We start from the raw sequence: 16,093 nt of genomic DNA on the forward strand, positions 1-16,093 counted from the left end.
CTTTCATCAGTGTTTTATACTTTTCATCTTAGAGATCTTTTACCTCCTTTGTTGAATTTATCCCTAGGTATTTTAGCTATTTTTATAACTATTTTAAGAGGAATTGTTTACTTGATTTTTGTTTTTTCAGGTAGTTTGTGGTTGATGTATAGACATGCTTTTGTATGTTTGTTTTGTATCCTACAACTTTACTGAATGTGATTATTAGTTCTGACAGTATTTTGGTACATTCTTTAGGGTTTTCAGCGTATGAGATCATGTTGTCTGCAAACAAGAACAATTTAATTTCCACCTTTCCAATTTGGATGCCTTTTATTTCTTTCTCTTGCCTAATTGTTCTGGCTGGGTCTTCTAGACTATGATGAATAGAAAAGGTGAAAGTATACATCCTTGTCTTGTTCCAGATTTCAGAGGAAAAGCTTTCACTTTTTCCCCATTCAGAATGATAGCTTTGGGTTTTTCATCTATGGCCTTTATTGTGCTGAGCTACATTCCTTCTATTCCCAATTTGTTGATAATTGTAACATGAAGGAATGTTGAATTTTGTCAAATGCTTTTCTGCATCTATTGAAATGATTATATGTTTTTTTCCTGCATTTAATGTGATATATCACAGTTATTGATTTCTGTATGTTGAACCATTCGTATATCCATAGGACGAATCCACTTGATCCTGGTGAATTATCTTGTTAATGTGCTGGCTTTTTTTTTTTTCTTTTTTAAGACGGAGTCTCACTCTGTCACCTAGGCTGGGGTGCAGAGGTGCTCCACCTCCTGGATTCAAGTGATTCTCCTGCCTCAGCCTCCCGAGTAGCTGGGATTACAGGCGCCCACCACCATGCCTGGCTTTTAGTGCTTTTAGTAGAGAAGGGTTTCACCATGTTGGCCAGGGTGGTCTTGAACCCCTGACTTCAAGTTATTTACTTGGCCTCCCAAAATTAATGTGCTATTGAATTTGGTTTGCTGGTATTTTGTTCAGGATTTTTCCATCGAGGTTCATCAGAGACATTGGCCTGTAGTTTTCTTATTTTTGTTGGGTCCTTGTTAGGTTTTGGTATCAGGGTATTGCTGATTTTGTAGAATGAGTTTAGAAGAATTCCTTCCTCTTTAATTTTTAAAAATAATTTGAGAAGAATTGGTATTAGTTTTGCTTTGAATATTTGGTAGGGCTGGGTGTGTGTTGGCTTACACCAGTACCCCAGCACTTTGGGAGGCTGAGGTAGAACTGCAAGAGGCCAGGAATTCGAGGTCAACCTGGGCAACATAGTGAGACCTTGTTTCTACCAAAAAAAATAAAAAATAAAAAAAATTAGCTTGGTGTGCTGGTACACACCTGTAGTCTCAGCTACTTGGGAGGCCTCTTGGGAGGCTGAGGCAGGAAGATTGCTTGAGCTTAGGAGGTGGAGGTGGCAGTGAACTCTGATCATGCCACTGTACAGCAGCCTGGGCAACAGAGCAAGACCCTGTCTCTTTAGAAAAACAAAATGAAAATTTTGATAGAATACAGCAGTGAAGCCATCAGGTCCTAGGCATTTTTTCTTTTTTCTTTGATGGGAGACTTTTTATCACCGATTTAATCTCTTTACTTATTGGTCTGTTCTAATTTTTTATATCTTCATAATTAAATTTTGGTAGATTATATGTATTCAGAAATTTATTTCTTCTAGATTTTCTAGTTTGTTGGTATATAATTGTTAATGAGAGTCTCTTATAATTCTTTGTATTTCTCTGGGACCAATTGTAGTGTCTCCTTTTTTGTTTCTCACTTTTTTATTTGTATCTTCTCCTTTTTTTCTTAGTCTAGCTAAAGGTTTGTTGCTTTTGGTTATCGTTTCAAAAACCTAATTATTTGTTGTATTTATCTTTTGTGTGGTTTTTAGATCTCTATTTCATTTATTTCTTCTCTTTATTATTTATTTTTTTCTGCTAATTTGGGGTTTGGCTTGTTCTTGTTTTTCTAGTCCCTTGAGGTGCAACATTAGGTTTGTATCTTTCCTCTTTGGGGGTTTATGTGTTAATTACTACAAACATCCCTCTTAGACCTGCTTTTGCTGTATCAGATAGGTTATGCTTTGTTTCCATTGGCATTGTTTCAAAAAATCTTTTTATTTCTCTTTAATATTTTCATTGACCATGTTGTTTAATTTCCATGTACTTGTAGAGTTTCTGATTTTCCTCTTATTATTGACTTCTAGTTTTATGACATTGTGATCAGAAAAGATAATCTATGATTTTGAACTGAAATTTGTTAAGACTTATGTTGTGGCGTAATATGCACTCTATCCTGAAGCATGTTTCATGTTCAGTTGAGAAGAATGTGTAATCTTCAGCCGCTGGATAGAATGTTCTGTAAATGTCTGTTAGGCCTATTTGGTGGAGAATACAGTTTAAACCTAATGTTTCTTTTTTGGTTTTCTGTCTGAATAATGTTTCTATTGTTAAGTGGGGAGCTGAAGTTTCCTACTAGACAGAAGATCGGAAAAAGTAACAATTACATACTCGGCTTAGTATCTGGGTGATGAAATAATGTGTAAACAAACCCCCATGACACAACCTGCACATGTAACATACCTGCACATGTACCCCTGAACCTAAAATAAAAGTTAAAAAAAAAAGTTGTCTACTATGATTATTTTATACTCTATCTTTCCCTTTAGATTTATTGATATTTGCTTATATCAGGTTATTTTAAACTAGTAACAACTTAACTTTGATTGCTAAAAATGTTTAATAAACACCTTGTACTTTAACTCCTCTTTTTCTCTCGTATTTTGAATTTTTTTTGAGATAGTCTCACTCTGTCACCCAGGCTGGAGTGCAGTGGCACAATCTCAGCTCACTGCAACCTCCACCTCCTGATTTCAAGCAATTCTCATGCCTCAGCCACCCAGGTAGCTGGGATTACAGGGGTGTACCACCTTGCTCAAGCAATTTTTATATTTTTGGTAGAGACGGGGTTTCACCATGTTGCCCAGGCTGGTCTTGAACTCCTGACCTCTAGTGATCTGCCTGCCTCGGCCTCCCAAAGTGCTGGGATTACAGGCATGAGCCAACTCGTCCAGCCACATATTTTGAATTTTTGATGTTACAACTTACAACTTTTAAAACTGCATATCCCACTATCAATTGTTGTAGTTATAATTATTTTTAATAGTTTTGTCTTTAATCTTCATATTAAAGATATAAGAGGTTTATATACTATGCTTACAATAGGCCAAATACCCACTTCCCAATCATTTTTTCTACCATAGAAACTTGCATCCAGGGGACTTATGCATATGCGGGCTTAGGGGAAGGGTGTTGCAGTCAAAGCACCATTTCCCTTACTATCTGATATGGTTTGGTTCTGTGTCCCTCGCCCCAAACCTCATCTCCAGTTGCAATCCCCATAATCCCCACATGTTGAGGGAGGGACCTAGTGGGAGGTGATTGGATCATGGGGGTGGTTCCCCCCATGCTGTTCTCATGATAGTGAGTAAGTTCTTATGAATCTGATGGTTTTATAAGTATTTGGCAGGTCCTCCTTCACTCTCTGTCTTTTTCTCCTGCTACCATGTGAAGAAGGTCATTACTTCCCCTTTGTGTTCCAGCGTGATTGTAAGTTTTCCAAGGCCTCCCCAGTCATATGGAGCTGTGAGTCAATTAAACCTCTTTTCTTTATAAATTACCCAGTCTTGTATATTTCTTTATAGCAGTGTGAAAATGGACTAATACACTGTTCCCAGATTTTTCTCAGCTCTGTGGTACAATGAGACATCATCCTGAGTTCCAAGAGATCCAGGGTAGTCGTCTTGCCACTGAGAAGTCACTAATTGAAACTCTATAGGGTATAGAGAACCAGACAAAAATTCCTACCCTTCCATTTTGCTAACATCATTGTGCCATGTTTTTTAAAGAAAAATGTTTTTAGAGTATTTGTGTTCTTTGGTACTTTTGCTGCTGAGATACTTTGGTTTTTTACTTTGTTATCCCAATAGTCTAGATTGTAACATACCACAGTGATTTGCCGCAAGAAGGATGTGCTGTAGAATTAAGCCAAGCTGGGCAAGTATGAACTTGGGACTATCATGAAACTCTTTCTCATTCTTTTCTCCTTCTTGAATTCTTCCCATATCAAGCATTTACAACCCACTATGTAGAGGTCCATACACCTTGGCTTATAGACTTCACTTGGTAGTAACTGTTGCCCACCTATTAACCAGAATTTTCATTTAAAAATCTTTGCATAAAAATTAGTAGGTATGCAGTGGAATTTTCAAACAAGGAAGAAGATTGGTTGGATGGATGGATGTTAGGTGACCACTGGGAAACTATGGTTTTAGAACAAGTAGCTAGTGGGTTGCAGGTGGCATGTATTTTAATACATGTAGCAGAAAACTGAAAATTTATGAGCATTTTAGAAATTAGAGCTCTGTGAAAATAAGAGAAAAACTTAGATTTAATTTTATGAAAGCAGTACTAATGACTTTCCTTTATGAAGATGGTATATGATTTATCTATATATGAACAATTATATGTATCATTAAGTGGATCAGATAAATTTTTTGTTATTTTAAGAATAATAGGCCAAGTGTGGTGGCTCATGCTTATAATCCCAGCACTTTGAGAAGCCAAGGCCAAAGGATCAGTTGAGCTCAGGAGTTCAAGACCAGCCTGGGCAACATGACAAAACCCTGTCTCTACAAATAATAATAAAAAAAATTAGCAGGGCACAGTGGTGCATGCCTGTCATCCCAGCTAGTCAGGAAGCTGGGGTGCAAGAATTGCTTGAGCCTAGGAGGTTGAGGCTGTAGTGAGCCATGATTCTGCCACTGCACTCCAGCCTAGGCAACAGAGCTAGACATTGTCTCAAAACCAAATAATAATTATTTATATATATATATTTTTTTATCTAATGTGGGTTTTTGCTTTATGTAACAGTTGTCACCTACTCTAATATGAAAAGTGAAAGCCAGGTATGGTGGTGCATACCTGTAGTCCCTGCTACTCAGGAGGTTGAGATGGGAGGATCACTTGAGGCCAGGAGTTTGAGGCTGCAGTATGCTATGATTGCTCCTGTGAATAGCCGCTGTACTCTAGCCTGGGAAACACAGTGGCACCCTGTCTCTTAAAAAAAATTATTTAAAAGCATGTTCACAAGTTCTTTAATACTTCCGTATTGAAAAAGTAGAACCTAATTTCCCCTCTCTTGAATATGGCCCAGACTTAGCGACTTGCTTCTAATAAGTAGAATGTATGTAATGATGGTGTGCTATTTCTGAGGCTAGATCGTTAAAGGCATAAATACTTCCATATTATTTTTTCTTGGGACACCCATAATGGGGAATTCAACTGCTATGTCTTGAGGATACGCAGTCAACCTATGAAGAGGTCCACATGGGCAGGAACATAAGCCTTCCAGCGGCAACCAACGCCAATATGCTGGCCATATGAGTGAGCCAGCCCCAGTCAAATCATCAGATTACTGGAGCCCTGCCTTACTTAACCGACTACAACCTGATGAGACACCCCAAGAGAGAACTGTTTCACTAAGCTGCTCCTAAATTCCTGACCCACCAAAACTATGTGAGATAGTATTTCTTATTTATAGTCACCATGTTTTGAAGCAACAATGACTATTAAAATAATACAATAACTTTTAGACATTGTTTTTAATCCCTGTTTTCAGTAGTCCCTGTACCTTCCCACCCCAATTTGTATTTCCTGTTTCTATTTGAACTTTTTTCTTTTTTGTTTTCATTTCTTTTATACATAGTTGTTTTGAGCTATAAGAATAATTTATGACAAAAATTATTCAGCTAATATTTTACACCAGTATTGCAACCAGTATACTGGTATAAAAGTAGAAAATAAACTACTATGGCTGTGTTTTGCTTCTTACAGATGGAAGGAAATGCCTAAAATTTAATTTTATATACCACAATGTGTTTTGAAAGTTTCGAATAATGCTTCTGGTTTTGAAAACCTCTTTTGATTTTTTTTTCTCACAAACACGATACTCTTAAGTAAAATAGAGTGATCTATGATTAATATAAATAATGAAGATTGTGCAAGTTATTTTACTTCCATTGAAATAGCAAGGCCAGAATAATTTTTTCATGTTTTCCAGAAGAATAACAAAATAGAATCAGTGGCAATACTAGTAAACGTTAGTCTACATTTCTATTTATTTATTTATTATTATTATTTTTTTAGATGGAGTTTCGCCTTTGTTACCCAGGCTAGAGTGCAGTGGTACGATCTCAGCTCACTGCAACTTGCACCTCCCAGGTTCAAGTGGTTCTCCTGTCTCAGGCCTCCCGAGTAGCTGGGATTACAGGTGCCCACCACCACACCTGGCTAATTCTTTGTATTTTCAGTAGAGACGGGGTTTCATCGTGTTGGCCAGGTTGGTCTCAAACTCCGGACCTCAGGTGATCCACCTGCCTCGGCCTCCCAAAATGCAGGGATTATAGGCGTGAGTCACTGCACCCAGCCAACGTTTCTATTTCTTTAACTTCATACCATTTGCTGTAGCTAGCTGGATCATATTTCTTAAATTTTACTTTATTTGTTTTATTTTTGAGATGGAGTCATGCTCTGTCGCCCAGGCTGAAGCTCAGTGTCGCGATCTTGGCTCACTGCAAATTCTGCCTCCTGGGTTTGAGCAATCCTCCTGCCTCAGTCTCCTAAGTAGCTGGATTACAGGCTTCTGCCACTGTGCCCAACTAATTTTTTCTTTTTTGTATTTTTTTGTAGAGACAGAGTTTCACCCTATTGACCAGGCTAGTATTAAACTCCTGACCTAAAGTGATCCACCCACCTAGGCCTCCCAAAGTGCTGGGATTACGGCCATGGGCCACTGTGCCCAGACAAATTTTACTTTCATAGTAACATTTTGCAAATGTAAAAATTTTATAATTTGATTAGTAATGTCATACTCTATCAAGGTGATGCTCTCTTAAAAGTTGTTGATGATAATATTAGATGAGAGGTGTATGTAGTTATGAAAGACCCTGAAATGATTGTATTTTTTTATTTGTGTACAAAGTTTACTCACATTTCTATGTCTAGCCATAGCTATTCTAAGCTATAGCACAAAGAACTGTATTATGATAGTGAGACTATAAAAAGGTAAATTTAGAGAAAGCTTCCAGATCTGCTGTAGAATTTATTACCATCTGGTCTCTTTGGAGACTAGTATAATTATTCATGGGAATGTTTTCAACACAAAAAAGCATGGTTTGTGTATTGGCAGAAAGTAAAAAGTACCAGTGGTTTAAACCATATGTAGCTTTTTTAGAGTTAGGCAAGGGAAATGAACTGAAGACCTAATTGAGAGTCATCAGTAGTGATGCAATTTGTCTCAATTTTGTCAGAATCTGTTCATAATGAACAAAATATTGCACAACAAGAAAAACCAAAGGTATTAGAAATACAACTCCATTTGAAGAGTATTACTTTATCGTAATTTAACCAATGAAATGTAAGATGGTTTCAGCTAAGTATTTGTGTAAATCTGTGAAATAAGGAATATATGTCAGATTTTGATGACTTTTAAAAATGAAAACACTCATGTTAAAATAATTTTAAGCTTGAACACTGGAAGAATTCCTTATTAAGGTTATTTTGCTTAAATTGAATATAATGTATTATTTTAGATCATTTTAGATGTGGCATGGACTTACTACTATTCGTCTTAAGAAGTAGAAATATTTTACAGTCTTTCTTAAGCTTACATTGATTTTATAGAAAAAGGATTAAAAGCTAAATATCTTTTCACTTTCCATTCTAACAGTTACTTGGAAAGAGGTCTATGTAAAATGAGATGACAAATCAAAAAATTGAAATCATCTATTTTTTCAGCTATTTTAAAACAAAAATGCCTAGTGGGCTGGGAATACACAGGAAATTTAAATTTGTGATTGAGAATAAGAAATGCATTTGTGGTTTTAAAAAAGAAATACCAGCATGTCACATTAAAAATATGGCATCTACAGTATTGCACAGTTAAAAGGAAAATGTTTTACATTAGGGGGTATGTTGTACTTTAGAGAGCTAGTGCAGGGATACGAATGAGAAGTCTAACACCATAGAAGGTATGAGCATTAATAATCCGGTCAGAGAGGAAGAATTTTGCTGCCTCCCATGTAACATAAAACAGATGTTCCATTCTATTAGAACCTTACTAAAATGAGAGCTTAGATCATCGGTCAATAGGAGAAACATGAACAATGGCAATTTAATAATTTTGAGGGTTTATCTTATTTGTGGGTTAATATCCATGGCGGGGAGTGTGAAGGGATGCCTGCCAAATGTTGTTTTATTTTTGATATCTTGATTTAGAGAGCTGAAAGGCAGCAGTAAACTATACTAATTTTTAATCTGTTGTTTTGCAAATTTTATGTTTTCTTTCTCAAAAACTGTTGTAAGAAACAAAAGATTGTCCCGGCACAGTGGCTCGCGCCTGTAATCCCAGCACTTTGGGAGGCTAAGGTGGGAGGATCACGAGGTCAGGAGATCGAGACCATCCTGGCTAACACAATGAAACCCCGTCTCTACCAAAAATACAAAAAAAAAAAAAAAAAAAAAAAATTAGCCCGGCGTGGTGGCGGGTGCCTGTAGTCCCAGCTACTTGGGAGGCTGAGGCAGGAGAATGGCATGAACCCGGGAGGCGGAGCTTGCGGTGAGCCTAGATCGCGCCACTGCACTCTAGCCTGGGCGACAGAGCGAGACTCCATCTCAAAAAAAAGAAAAAAAAAAGAAAGAAAAGATTTAGAAATGATAAGTCCTGATTTAATGCTTGAATAGGTGTTGAAGCATATCTGACAGTATAATTAATTAACTTTAAATGAATACTGTAAACATTAAGTAGTTGGCAACTGAAAGTAGACATATGCAGAAAGGGACACCAGGGATGGTACCACAGGGTCCTGGGTATATTTTTGTTGTTTTTTTTTTTTTTTAGGGAAGATTTACTATTTTCTAGAGAAGAAATTCTTTTAAAAAAACTTATTTATAAAAAAAAAATACTTTTTTTCCAAAAAAAAGTATTTTTTCCCCTTTAAGTTATAATTTATATATAAAAAAGTGGTCTTTGTAGTGTATGTTTCTGCAAGTTATGACACATGCACACAGTCTTGCAACCAGTATCAGAAGTAAGATAGAGAATAGTTTCATCACCCCAAAACTTTCCCTGTGTCTCCTTTGTAGTCTTCCTTTCCCCCACTTCAGCCCTTAGCAATCCCTGCTCTGTTTTTGTTGACAGAGACAGTTCTCCTCACTTGCTTGTGAAGACTGTGAGGCTCTGATTTCCTTTTTTCCTGGGACATTTCTTAGGATTATATGTGCAGCTGATAAACTTGAGACATGTGATAACATCTCTTCCCAGACAAAGAGCAAGCTTATTTACTGCTTGCTATAAAATTGGTGATTCCCCAAGTTCAGTGCTTCTCATTTGCTGATGCAAACTCACTTCATGCATAGCATCCATCTGAGCATCCTCAAAGGACTTGGAATGAGGAGAGCTGATGCAAATATGCTGATGTTCTTCTGCTTTGTCATAAGTAATGAAGTATTTTTTTCTTTGAGGAGTCTTGTGTCTTCTGCCTGCATCCATGAATTAGTTAAGAGCCTTTTGTGTTAGCTTTATTAAATAGGGTAAAATCAAATCCCATTCTCCATAATTTTCTGTTTGTATAGTTTTACCTTTTCCAGTGACTTGTATTGAGGGTTCCTGCTTCTAGTCAACAACCTATGAGTGATTTTTTAGGTCCAATCATAAAGCATTTACAGAGGTTTTTCTGGCAGGCTTCATAGGGGGAAGACTGGTCTCCAGAGCAGACTTGGTGCAAAACTTTTATAGTCTCTGAGGGGAATTGCAGTCAAGGATCCAGTCATCCTCTTACACATATCTGCATTCCTAGCCTAGGTGCCATCATTCAGAGGCCTCTTTATGTGGTTCTTTTGGGGAGGCTTTCCTTAAGTGTCTCTGTCAAGACTTTATTGGGGAAAAGAGGCAAGACACCAACTCTTTCTCTACTATGACTTGCACTTTTCTGTTTCTAACCCTTCCTTCTCTAGCCTTCACTCGACTCCTGGGTCTATAAAACTACCAGAGTCTTTTGTTGGGGGTTCCCTTTGGCAGTGAGGCAGCCCTCACATCTGTACTGGTCTGCCTGCCCTGTGGACCAGTGTGCCATGCCACAGGGGAAAATGGAATGGGGGGTAACTGGCACTTTCTCCAGTTTAACCTCTTATACTATCACAGTAAGTGATTACAGACCTATTCTTTATTTTATTTTATTTATTTTTTTGGCTCGTTGCCATTGGCTGTGCCAGAACGTAGCAGCCCAGCTTTCTCCAGCTCTCCTGAGGTGCTGATACACACAAATGGAATCATGTTGTGCATAGCCTTTGAATCTGACTTTATTTGACATAAGTTCATCTTAGATTCATCCATTTTGCTTTGTCAATAGTTTTTAAATTTTAATGGCTGAGTAGTTTTCTATCATCGTGATGTACTCCACTTTGTATCTCTGTCCACTCTAGAGGAATATTTGAGTTGTTTCTGGTGATTATGAATAAAGCTGCTAAAAATATTTATATGTTTTTGTGTTAACATAAATTTTCATTTTACTAGATGTATTGCTAAACTCCTTTCCAAAGTGGCTGTGCCATTTCACATTCCCACTAGTAATATATGAGAAGTCTAGTGGTTCCACATCCTTTCCGCACTTGATATTGTCAATTTTTATTACTATATCAATTATAAGGGGGAGAGGAATATCTCATTGTTTGTTTCTACTTCCCTAATTATGTGAAGCACGTTTTTATATGCTTATTTGCTATCTGCATATGTTCTTTGAAGAAGTATCTCTTCAAACTGTTTACCTGTTTTTTTAAAAAAAAAAAATTGTGTTTATTTTTGTTACAGGGTTTTGAGAATTCTTTATCTGTTCTGCAGACAAGACTTTTATCAGATGTGTGATTTGCAAATATTTTCTCCTAGTGAGTGGCTTGTGTTTTCATTTTCCTAACAATGTCTTTCAGTGAGCAGAAGTTCTTACAAATTTATGTACTTTAAAAATGGATTATGCTTTTGTGTCATGTAAGAACTCTTTGCCTAATCCAGGGTCAGAAAGATTTTCTCCTGAATTTTCTACTAGAAATTTCATAGTTTTACTTTTTACATGTAGATCTGTGATCCATTTTGAGTTAATTTTTGTGTATATTGAGTGAGGTCTGTAACAGAGTCTTTGGTTATTGTTTTTTGCTTTGGCATGTGGATATCCAATTGATCCATTACTCTTTCCCGAAGTCTATTTAAATCTCTTTAATTGCCTTTGTACTTTTTTGAAAATCAATTATGTGGTTGTGTATCTATATTCCATATTCTGTTTCATTGATCTATATGATAGATCTCTTCTTTCTCCAATATCATACTTCTCTGATTACTGTAGCTTAATGTGTTTGGTTTTTTTGTTTTGCTGTCTAATCATGGAAGTTGAAATTATTGCATTTTACAAGTCGATATTTTTTGTAGTCGTAGACATCTGTAATTTTGCACTGTTAATTTTAATGTAATGGACATATTAGAAATTAGGTTTTCGATATGCAGGGGAAATGCTTTTAATTTATAATTGAAGAGAGTTATGAAATAATAATAAATAGAAAAAGTAAATAGAGAAAGGAAAGTATAGTCATCCCTTAGTACCCATGAGGGATTGGTTCTAGGACCCTCTGTGTATACCAAATCCATGGATACTCAAGTCCCTTAAATGGCATAATATTTGCACATAACCTATGCATATCCTCCCATATACTTTAATCCCTAGATTACTTATAATACCTAATACACTGTAAATGCTAAGTAAATACTTGTTATACTGTATTGTTTAGGGAATAATGACAAGAAAAATGTCTGTACATGTTCAGTACAGACTCAGCAACTATCCATTTCCCCCACTTCCAAGTATTTTTGATCTGCTCTTGGTTGGTCTGCAGATGCAGAACCCGTGGATATGGTGGGCCTACTATATATATATATGTCTTATTTATTGTCACTACCTTTTGCTTCCAAGTATTTTTGATTTTTAATGAGAGTTATTTTATTGTGGTGGGTGGTTTAACATACATAAGTTTTCTCAGCAGCAGAACCTGAAGCAAGGATTTTAGAACAATGCCTACTTTGGAGATGTATGTAACAGGCAAGAACTGATGCAAGGAAAGCAAGACAGCTAATGAAGACTTACTAACTAAACTACCACAATAGGTTGCTGGAGCTTTATCTTGTGGGATAATTCTGGGAAAGTCAGTGTCAAATTTAGTTTCGGGATTAACTCACCTGAAGTGTGAGAGAGTGAGTATATTTCCTGTTACTGGTTGTGGACTGCCATACAGAGGACAATGCACCCACCTGGTGTTATGGTGGGCATAGTAGCATTCAGCCATTCAGAGGAAAGCCCTGAGGCATACAGAGGAAGATACTGGCTGTTGGAAGTAATTTGGAGTGGTGGGAAAGGGTTAGGTCCAAAGGATATTGCAGGGGCACTGACATTATCTGACTCATGCCTTGTGAATTTTCAGTGCCTTTCCTGGGTTATCAAAGTGAATAGCTTTAATCAAATCATCTCTATAATGACATTTCTAAGTAAATTAAATTTTCTATACTTACACTCCTCTACTTTTTATTACTACAGCTGGCTTCATTAGCTTTTTGTATATTAATCTGTGTTGTCTTACTATTAGCTAGAAGAGCTTACTAACTGTGAACTTGAAGATATTATTGTGTATTCCCTCTTCAGGTGATTTTTTTTTTTTTTGAGTCGGAGTCTTGTAGCCCAGGCTGGAGTGCAATGATGCAATCTCTGCTCACCACAGCCTCCGCCTCCCGGGTTCAAGTGATTGTCATGCCTCAGCCTCCCGAGTAGCTGGGATTATAGGTGCCTGCCACCACGCTGGGCTGTAAATGTATTTAAGAATCTTAAATGAGCCATGATTGCACCACTACACTCCAGTCTGGGTGACAGAGCGAGACCCTAGCTTCAAGGGGTCCTCCTGCCTCAGCTTCCTAAAGTGCTGGGATTACAGGCATGAGCCACTGCCCCTGGCCTAAATTCCTTTTCTAGCTTTTATACAGAATTTCTAGGATAACAACAGCAACAACAACAATGAAAACTTAAATGATAAAAATGAATATGTAATAGCAAGTAAGCCATGTAAAATATTTTCAATATTCTTAGCCATTAGAGAAGTGCAAATTAAAACTACAAGATACCGCTGCATACATATGTGGATAGCGAAAGTAAAAAATGGTGAGAATACAGAATGAATGGATTTCTCATCTGTTGCTGATAAGAAAATGACACAGCCACTCCGGAAAACAGTTTGGCATTTTTTATAAATTTAAAGATAAATATTCCATATGACTCAGCAATCATATTCCTGAGTATTTAACATAGAGAAATGGAAATTTATGTATATGTAAAAACTTGCTACACAAATATTTATATCAACTTAATTTGCAATTGCCTCAAACTGGAAACAATCCAGATAACCTTCAACAGGTGAATAAACAAACTGTGAGGGATCTATCCAATGGAATGCTAAGCTTTGTAAAGGAATAAATTACTGGTACAGTCAGCAGTTTCCATAGATCTTAAGGGCATCACACTAAGTAAAAAAAAGCTAAACTCAAAATGTTACATACTGTATGATTCCAATTATATAGTATTACTTAAATAAAAAAAATTAGTTTTGGAAAATTGACCTGTTGTTTCAGGAGTTAGAGATAATGTGGGAGAAGGGGATAGGTATGACTGTAAGGGAGTTGCAGGAGAGGGCTTCTTTGTGTTGGTGGAATAGTTCTGTGTCTTAATTGTGCTGGTGAGTACATGAATCTTTACAGCTGATAAGATTTTACAGAATAGTATACACACACTAAGAAGAATGCATGTAATGTCTACTTTGGGGAGTTTTTTTTTTTTAATTTCTTTTAAGAGACAGTGTCTTGTTCCATTTCCCAGGCTGGAGTGCAGTGGCACAGTCATAGCTCACTGTAGACTCAAACACCTGGGCTCAAGGAATTCTCCTGCTTCAGCTTCCCAAGTAGCTAGGACTATAGATGCATGACACCATGCCTGACTAATTTTTTTATTTTTATTTTTTGTAGAGATGGGGGTCTGGCCATGTTGCCCAGGCTGGTCTCAATCTCCTGGCTTCAAGCAGTCCTTCTGCCTTGGCCTTCTGAAGTGCTAGGATTACAGGGGTGAGCCACTGCCCTGGCCTAAATTCCTTTTTTAGCCTCTTGACAGAATTTCTAGGATAACCAATATAAGTAAAGTAGATTTTATTTTCAAAATGATCCACTTTATACACTAAGTTAGAAGACAGTCTTGATTTCTTCAAAATTCTTTGCTATAAAGTGAAATGTTTGGTGATCATATATCTTGTTGACATAAACATACAGATTCCTCTGCATATAACATTCTTTTCCTTCACTTTACCAATTTGTGCCCATTTCACATATCTCAACTTATATGTCCCTTTTTCATGGTCATCTTACCTCTGACATACCTCTTTCACCCACCAAATCTGTGTTTGGTGTCATTTCTATGATGGTCCCATACAAAGGTGGACTCATTTTACAGATGCAAAAAGTGTTGAAATAATGAACAAGTTAATGGCCCAATTGAAACTGTGGTGTTGGACATAAAACTTTAGAATCAATCCTAAATCTTAAGTGTGCAAATAAATTATTCAAAACATGAAATTACCCAACCTATTCTAGTGATATTTAACAGAGATATGTTTGTAACTGGTGGAAGAAGAGTCATTCCCTAGGTAAAGATCAATTGGTGTTCATTTTATTCACCTGAAGATAAATCACTTTCACAGATTTTGCAGACTTCTTTTCCTGAAAAAAAAATGAGTTATTAAAGTGGAGGTTTCTTTACTATATCAACACTGGCTTACTCTTTTCTTTATAATACTTCTATATTGAAAGAAGCCAGAGGCCAAAAGTAGTCTTGTCTGTGCTGCTCTTTATTTCATTGTTATTTTTAAACCAGATGATGAAATTCCCTTCCATTTTGAAGGGCCATTTTTCATGTACGTAGGAGGGAATTTAAACTGTTTGAGTTAATATTAATGTATTCTGTTACTATAAATTGGTTTTAGCTTGATTTTAAAATAGCCTATTAATTTACATTTATTTAATTTTAGTATTCAACTCTGATTAGGGTAAGGAAAAGGTGTGAAATTCCAGTTACAAATCTAAAGAACTGTGTTTATTGTTTCATTGTGTGTCTGCATTTAGTATTGTTTACATGAGAAAAAGTCAGTTGTTTCCTTACATTCCCATATAATTTTTGAGTAGTATGACAATCTTGATTTATATACCTGATGACTTTTAATTTTTAAAATGTTGTCTAAACCAGGTTTCAGGTGATATATCTTGCTTCCTAACTTGACAACTCTGAATATTACTGTTCAAACTTGTAAGCAAGTAGAAATTAAAATGAAGCCATACATAGCATTTGCTTTGATTAAAAAGAATAGAAACCTAGATTGTTTTGGAAAATTCAGTGTATATTTCAGTGTGTGTATATTATGTGTTTATATATTGACAGATCTGGGCATCAGAATAGAGTCAAGAAATAACATAAATAGAAATTCAGTAAGAACACATGTGAAACTGGAAACCAGTGGAGGAAAACTGAGGAATTGCTGTTTGTGAGAGACTTGTTTTTCATTCAGTGTACTTTATTTTTTTTTTTTTTACTGTTTTAATTATCTATATAGCATGCTGCGTATTACCAACTTTACTTAATTTTGAAAGATTAAAATGGCTGGCAAATTTATTGCCCATTTGCAAGTACATTTATATCAGGAATAGTACAATATGTAGAATGTTATTGGAGCATTGGAACATTGACTCTGACATACTTTTTTAAAAACCTCATAAAATATGAAAATACTTCTTAATGATTTCAATATTAACTATTCATTAGACATCTATCATTATCCTTTATGTCAGAAACTTAGAGTGAAATGTTATTATTAGCTTGATTGAAGAACACTTGTTCTCATTTCATTGTGCTACAGTTACATT

At 36.2% G+C, this 16,093-nt stretch overlaps 2 protein-coding genes across 10 annotated transcripts in view; both read left to right on the forward strand.

Annotated features, from left to right (window-relative positions):
- The window catches only part of LOC105466223 (adenosine kinase), a 567,753-nt gene that overhangs the window by 170,734 nt on the left and 380,926 nt on the right, over nt 1–16,093 (forward strand). The gene's annotated exons all lie outside the window — the stretch shown is intronic.
- The window catches only part of LOC105465999 (small ribosomal subunit protein uS2-like), a 56,820-nt gene continuing 42,366 nt past the window's right edge, over nt 1,640–16,093 (forward strand). Inside the window, exons 1-2 of the mRNA XM_011714730.2 lie at nt 1,640–14,248; nt 15,612–15,714. The gene's annotated coding sequence lies outside the window, so the exon portion shown is untranslated. The remainder of the gene's footprint in view (nt 14,249–15,611; nt 15,715–16,093) is intronic.

The sequence above is a fragment of the Macaca nemestrina genome, chromosome 9, assembly GCF_043159975.1.
Source record: "Macaca nemestrina isolate mMacNem1 chromosome 9, mMacNem.hap1, whole genome shotgun sequence".
NCBI lineage: Eukaryota > Metazoa > Chordata > Mammalia > Primates > Cercopithecidae > Macaca > Macaca nemestrina.